Source organism: Palaemon carinicauda, chromosome 42 (genome assembly GCF_036898095.1).
Source record: "Palaemon carinicauda isolate YSFRI2023 chromosome 42, ASM3689809v2, whole genome shotgun sequence".
Classification (NCBI taxonomy): domain Eukaryota; kingdom Metazoa; phylum Arthropoda; class Malacostraca; order Decapoda; family Palaemonidae; genus Palaemon; species Palaemon carinicauda.
The window spans coordinates 28,131,594-28,139,728 of NC_090766.1; the positions used below are offsets into that span (position 1 = coordinate 28,131,594).

The 8,135-nt window shown below is 36.8% G+C and overlaps 1 long non-coding RNA gene across 1 annotated transcript in view; it reads left to right on the plus strand.

Annotated features, from left to right (window-relative positions):
- Positions 1 to 7,861, plus strand: part of LOC137632982 (uncharacterized) — a 10,916-nt gene extending 3,055 nt beyond the window's left edge. Inside the window, exon 2 of the long non-coding RNA XR_011042153.1 lies at positions 7,007 to 7,861. This is a non-coding gene — a long non-coding RNA (uncharacterized lncRNA). The remainder of the gene's footprint in view (positions 1 to 7,006) is intronic.
- Positions 7,862 to 8,135: the final 274 nt, after the last annotated feature.

The following is an 8,135-nucleotide window of genomic DNA, read 5'->3' on the forward strand; positions in this document are numbered from 1 at the left end:
TTTTCAGCAGCCACAAAAAGTTAAGAGGTGTTCTTGGGCTCGTTGGATAGGTCTCGAGGACCCCAATGTATAGAGGATGTGGCAATGGGCGCAAAAACCGTAAAATAAAGGGTAAGCGTATCTCAGGAACTACACAGAATTAGGAGACTTTTATTAAAGTAGAAGTTTCTCAGCAACCACAAAAAGTTAAGAGGTGTTTAAGGCTCGTTGGAAAGGTCTTGAGGTCCTGCGAAGTATAGGGGGTGTGGTGATAGGCGTACCAATCCCTATAAGGGGTAGGGACGCAAAAACTGTAAAATAAAGGATAAGGGTATCTCTTGAGCTTGTTGGAAAGGTCTCGGGTTAGTGACTGCTAAACACCATTTTGGGTGACATCAAGGTAATATAAGTAAATTAGTGCAAATCAAGCAAATTGGGAAATGTCGAATAAAAGAAATGGGTGAAGGATTGAGATAAGGAATAATAATGGGAAGGAGAATGACATGACTGAGGAGATGAAAGTGATGGATGAAAATACCTGGAAAAGATGAATTAACAAGGTCGTGAAAATTGAAAGGATTTAAAATGTTGGAAATTGGGTTGCATAGTAGGTGTTTGAGGGCGAGAGTAGTACTGCTACACAGAATCTTAATTGATATATAAAATATTAACACAGATAAAGTATAGTGTGAACATTGCACAAAAAAGGGAGTTTATGAAAACAGAGAGTGATAATTACGAGATATGAAAATGAGGGAAGAGTTTGTGAGAACTAGCGATGAGAGAAAAGGCTATATCTGCAGTGAGAGAATTATCACATCAATAAGTTTAGTTAAAGTGTGATAATAGAAATGTCAGTAGTAGAGGATACGTGTTTGGTCAAAGGAGAAAGAGAGTAACTTAGAGGTTAGTGAAGGAGGTGATCATAGGAATGGGGTAGGCAGAATGGGTTTGGAATAGGAGAAGAGGTAGGGAGAGATAAGATTTAGAACAAGGAGTGGTATTTGGAGAAGGTCTAGGATTTCAATTTCGGGGAGAGAGAGAAGAGGATTTTGGAAGGGGGTAGGGGTAGTTGGAGTAGGAAAAGGATGGGAGAGGTTGGGTTTTAGGAGCAGGTCCAGGAGTGTCATTTGAGGAAATGGAAGGTTTAGAATTTAAGAAGAGGTTCTTCTTCCTTGGTGCGATTCTAAGCTTCCTCACAGGGCACCGCAGATTCCACTTATGTTGTGGCTCATTGCAATTGTATAGTTGTAGGCATACCTAAGTGTCATGCCCCTTGGCACAAATGCCGCAGGTGGGAGAGGAGGCAAGGCATTGATTTCTATGGTGTCTATATCCGTGACCGGACTTTTCCATCCCCTGACCGTTGGTCCGCAGTTGGTCTCCTGTCAGTTCGTCAACCTACATTTAGTCTAACGGACATTTTGTCCAACAGCTGTTTGGTTGAAGGAGTATTATTATAATTTTTTTTTTTATTGTCAAACACTTAGGAAAGACTGATGTTGAATGAAAAACATATTGTGTTTACAGTCATCCGTGTAATAATTCAACTTAAGGAAGAGTTTTAGTAAACGAGAAAATTACATTTAGAATTAGATAACAATTGAGTTAATCTTATTATCTTATCATGCTCAGTAACAGTAAACTTCATGGACTGTAGCAAAAAGTACACACACACACACACACACACACACACACACACATATATATATATATATATATATATATATATAAAGATATATATATATATATATATATATATATATATATATATATATATATATATATATATATATATATAATATATGCATCGCCTTCCAAACTTATTGACGCAAAGGGCTCCGGTTAAATTTTGCCAGACGTCTCTATCTTGAGCTTTCAAATAAATGCTTCTACATTCATCATCTACTTATTGACTTCTCGCTTCATAGTCTTCAGCCACGAAGGCCTGGGTCTTCCAACTCTTCTATTGCCTTATACAGCGCAGTTGAAACTTTGGTGAACTAATCTCTCTTGGAGAGTGCGAAGAGCATGCCCAAACCACCTCCATCTACCCCTCACCATGACCTGATCAACATATCGCACACGAGTAATCTCTCTTATGGTTTTATTTATAATCCTCTCCTGCCATTTACTTCCCAATATTCTCCTGTACTGATAGCTTTGTTCTCAAATCTACAATATCAGTTGGATATTTTTCTATTGTCATACCACGACTCATGTCCATACAGTAACACTGATCTCCCTAAACTGATATATAGCCTGATTTCCAAATGTAATTTCAGGTGATTTGATTTCCAAATTTTACTTAATCTAGCCATTGCCTGGTTTGCTTTTTTCAATTTTTCATTTAACTACATTTCTAAACTTTCTGTATTAAAGATAATAGTTATTTAATATTTGAATGATTCTACTTCATTAATTCTGTCTCCTTCCAATGATATTTCATCTTCCATTGCATATTCCGTTCTCATCATCTCTGTCTTTCTTCTATTTATCTTGATCCTAACATCATGTGATATTTCATGCATTAAGGTGAGCAAGCTTTGTAAGTCCTATTGTGTTCTTCTAATAAGGACAGCGTCATCACCATACTCTTGGTCAGCTAATTTCCTGTTACCAATCCAGTCCAATTCTTTTCCATCATCCCCTACTGTTCTATGCATTACAAACTCCATGAGGATGATAAACGATATAGGTGACAACACATTCCTTTAGAGTACACCACTGTTAACTGGAAATTCATTTGATAGGACTCCATTAACATTAAATTTGCACTTTCAATGCCTAAAAACAGACCTAATAAAATTTACATATTTAAGAGGAACTTCATAATAACACAGAACTCTCCACAATATTGGCCGGTGCACACTATCCAAGGGTTTTCATAGTCCACAAATGCCATCATAAGTGCATATCTATATTCTACATATTGCTGTACCACGTGTCTAAGAATATTTGATCAGTAAAACTTACAGTATACCTTTTCTAAATCCTGCTTGTTCATCTCTCAGCTTTTCATCAATCTTCTTCTCTAGTCTCTTTAGAATGAGTATACTTTAGATTTTCATGACAATTGACCTATGTGTGATGCCTCTGTAAGTATTTCAAACAGATCTCCTTTTTTTATCCATTTTCACCAACACTCCTATCTCTCATTCAACAGGTTTTGCCTCTTCACACCACATTCTACATAATAAGCTTTTAAGTTTTCTGGGAGTCACCTCACTTTTGGCCAATATCATCTCAACAGTTATTCCATTGTATCCAGGAGCTTTCCATCTCTATTTTTTTTTTTTTAGGATAGCTTCGACTTGAAAACACACTGAATTTATTAATGGGTACATCAAGGTCTTCATCAGCTTCAGGTATATCTATCATATTATTCCCTTCATATCTCCTATTCATGACCTTCCTAAAGCTTTCCATCCAACGTTGCTTTTCTTCATCTTCTGTTGTTAAAACATATCCATCTCTCTTGTTTATGGGTATATTCTTCTTTTTTGTTCAAGTAGAGATTTCATTAATGATTTTATGAGCAATTCTTACACCATTGCCCCTCCCCGAATTCATAGCTTTGTCAGCTTCATCTGCTTTCATGTCTTATTCTCTCCAGTTAATGCTTGAGTATTTAGCATGCCCAGCCTAATAATTTCCATTACTTGCTCGAAAACATTCAGAAATCAATTTCTTTCCCTTTTTCCTTTCTATAGTCTCCCAAGTATCTTTTCATATCCGTGGTTTTCTCCTTGTAACTGTGTCCCAAAACTTCACTACCAACTGGCTGATATATGTTCTTATCACACCATTCTTCGTTTATGATCTGCTTTTAGTGTCTTCAATTGCAAATGTTTCTCTGGGCTCCTCTTCGAGACACTTAATTGTATCAAACCTAAATATTCTATCTACATTTTTGTTGGGTGCTTTCAGTTTTAGTTTTAGTATTGCAATGAGAAGCTGGTGATCCCTACCAATATGTGCACCTATATAGCTTCTTACCTTTCTCAGAATCCTCCTTCTCTCATTATTAATGGCTATGTCATGTATTTGATTTTTGTAATTGCCACATGGTGAAGTCCATGTATATTTGTGGATGTCCTACTGCTGGAGGAAAGTACCTCCAAAAACAAGATTCTTTGTTAAACAAAAACTTTTAAAGTGTGCCGCATTTTCATTTTCAACTTCGTCAAGACCCTCAACACCCATGACATTTTCTATACCTTGATTTTTCCTTCCAACTTTAAGCCATGAAGTCACTAATCACAATTTTCATCTCTCTCTCTGGCATCTCATTTATTGCCCTCTGCAGTTATTCACAATATTCTTCTTTCCTTTCTCTAACGGAATCATTTGCTGGTGCATAGCAAACTATGATACTCATAATGCACTGCTTTGATTCAAGCTTTACAAGTAACAATGTACTATTTACAGCTCTCCCTTCAATTAATGTCTTTTCTGCTGTTAGTGGCATCATCATTCCTAACCCTTCTCTTCCTTAATATAAAACTGTTTATAATGAGTGTTATATTGTTTAAGCCACACATTTACAACTTCTACCTTCTAATGAATACGAATACATGTTGTAAATAATTATATCTTCCTGATAATGGGTTATGAACTCTTACCATCAGACAAAGTGCAATCCTTCTTAACAGTTTGAATGTCTTCACTCTTACAAATTATTCAATGAATATACATGACAAGCTGAACTTAGTTATTACTTCAAACTTACATTTTATTTTATGATATTTTATATGAGTTAATTACTTTGCTGATGTTAGTAATATGAATTTTTCATTTAACAACACACTTTAAGTATTTACCTGGTTGACTGTTAATAGTGTAACTATTTAATATAACAACATTCTTTCGACAAAACGGCTGTTGGACGAAATGTCCTGTACACAAAACGCCGAGTGACCAACTGTCAAGGGACAATTGTCCGGGGACCATTTGTCTAGTGGCCAACTGTCCGGGGACGGAAAGTCCAGTACCCTCCATATCTGTTGTAGAGGTAGCAGCGAAAAGGAGGGTGGGGTGGAATGAAGTCCTTCACGAAGAAGGAACCCCATCCACTAAGGTTGAGTTTAGCTGGAGGAGGTCCTTTATACAGAATCTTAATCTTAAAGAAAGTTTTGTCAGATCTTACCATACATCTCTTCTTAAGGGATACATGTGGATGCAGATGATGAGGCTCAAGGGAGAGCCTATTATTTTAGCCACAGATTATCATCAATCTGGTCCTGAGGGCTGGGTCAAGCTGCTTGAATTAGGTTTTGTCTCTTGATAACAAGAAATCAACAATTTCATCCAGGGGGGATATAATGAACTCCCAAAGAAGATTGATCTTGACACTGATCTTGATATAGGAACGATGTTGTGCTTCGAAATACCTGATGACGGTGTAGGAATATTTCTTGGGATGATGCAGGGCAACATATTTAGGGAAAGGAGAGGAAGGAATGGGAGGAGGATTCAGGGTGCGGATACGAGGTTAGGTGAAGAAAGAGCTGGAAGTAGGTGGTGAGTCGTCAAAAACATCACTAGCCATAGGAAGGGGTAATACAAAGGATTGTCAGTAAAAGCGGGGAGTCAGTAAAATTAAGTAGTTCGTCTATATTCACTTACAGAAATGACAGCAAATATAAGAGATGTAAGAATGCGTCTGTGTGGGGTCTCCTCCAACCAAAGCTGAGGGGAGACCTGTCTTATCTTAACAGTTCGCCACAAGCTAAGGAAAAATTGTGTTTGTTCATAGTATAGTAAGTTGGATCATTTGTTTCCTTGTGGGGGAGGGGTGAACAGGGACGGTGAAATTGTTACCTTCTCTGCACATATTCTCTTCATCTGTGCTGCTTTCTCGTAAGTTTCCTGAGGAGCGGTTTGAGACACACACACAGAAACAACCTTCCACAACAGAAGACGTTTTCCATTCAGGTCTGAAGTTTTGGGTTCCAGCATAAATTAGAAAAGAGAGAGAGCGACTCTTCCAGAGAACACCAAAAGCAACAGGTGCAGCTGTTGGATTTGCTTCATGTTTATTGAGATTTACTCCTGTTTTCATGATCCTTTATTTTCCAGATAACAATGTTGAAACTGATACCAATATCCTACCAAGAGATTCTTTTTACCTAGGCATCAAAATTTACAGAAGAATTTACATACTCTTATTATCCTTGATATTACCCAGTTCACATAAGGATATCGACCTCTCGATATCTATTAATTAATCTCTGTAAAGATTTGATTCATATTCCACTTATTTCTCCTTCACCAATCGCCCTGTATGAATACTTAATGATAAAATTTGGACAATCAGAGGTGCTAGTTTTACTTGTAATAATTCAATAGGTGAATCTGCTGTCTCTGTGAATACATCATGACTCTGCATCTCTGTATACAAAGTCAATATTAGTTGCACATACTTATTAACCTCTCGGCTGCTCTCGTCCGACATCAACAATTACATTCCCGCCAATGCACAGAATATCAACAAATGCTAAGAATACTAAGGAACAGGAGCATTATCAAAAACCGAACTTTTTTTAACATAAACGCTACAGTGAATATGATTTTTTTTATTTATTATTTTTTTTTTTGTATCACGTGAATGCCATACTCTTCCTATTCTGAATAGGAACTATTTACTGTATGTGTGAAGTTCTGTCTTTTCTTTTTTTTTGTTTGATTTAGTTTGTCTTGTGAGTGATTGACTACTCCTCTGCTTTAAGCTTTTTCGTTCTTTATAAATAAGTTTTGATTTGGGGTTTGAAAAAAATGTAGATTCTCTGTAAATTGCCAACATTAGGGTAAGACAACCAGTCTGATCAGTGCTCCAGTCAGCATCATTTCAAGACGTTGAAATCTGAAACATTAAAAAAGAAAGTTTTAAAACTCAAATTTACCATCACTCGAGAAGAGAAGTGTATTCAAGTACTGTACACTCAAGAACTTCACGGCAAACTATTGCCTTATTTTTGGTTAGTGAACTTTGGTCTTTGTTATTATTTATTATTTTTTCCCCCAGGAAAAGGACTGCCACCATGTTTCGCCTTACACTCCTAGTAGTACTGATGACGTCATCGGTGGTTGTAAAGACAGCTCCAGCGGCTAGCCCACAATGGGATTATTACTCATCATCACATGACTCATCATCATCTGACTCATCATCTTCATCATTTAACTCATTTTCATCACCATTTGGATCATCGTCTTCATCATCACATCAGTCATCGTCTTCATCATCATCTAGTTCATCATATTCATATGGAAACTTTGGACCACAGGATTACCCCTTTTTCGTGGGACGATAGAAGAGTTTTGTGAACGGCATTGAATTAGGACTTGAAGGGTAAAATAGTGTATCAAAGACTTGCCTGTGTGACTAGCCCACGATATATCTAAAAATACTTTTCTAAAAGAGAAATTGCTGAAGAAAATTATAATTTTCACTTTTAATTCTCTTTCTTTCTCGTTATCTCTCTCGATCACTAAAATAGATTACTTGTTACTCTCAAACTCATTCATTTCTACAGAATAGAACAAGAATTCGATAAAAGGGAATAAATAGCAGGTGCACACATGAATGACCTTCAGTATCAATGAAAAGAAAAGAGAGAACGAAGGAATCCAAATAGGAAAGAAAGACACAAGCTGACCTACAGAATGCGTTCCTCCTTCACAAACCCAGAAAAGAACCGATTGTATCGGAAGGCTGATCAGAATCAGGGGTGGATTGAATGGAAACAATACTAAATCATATGAAAGGAAAAGAACTGTGACTAAATGAGAGAGAGAGAGAGAGAGAGAGAGAGAGAGAGAGAGAGAGAGAGAGAGAGAGAGAGAGAGAGAGAGAGAGAGAGAGAGAGAGAGAGAGAGAGAGTAATTTTCCCAAGGGATGGCTGTGGTAGGGCCGTGAAGTGTTGTACAAGGGATGGGGGATTGAGTGATTTGTGCAAGATATTTGCAAACCTTTTGAGAGACTCTATTCGATGTTTTTTAATTATTATTGAAAAGAATTCCTAACGTTCTTTATAATATCTTTTTGAGTTAAAATTTAGTAAATATTAACAAAAGCCTACAAATAGTATATCAGACAGTAAAAATCTTTATATATGAATAGGCCTACATATCCTACAGTACTTGCGCTAATAAAT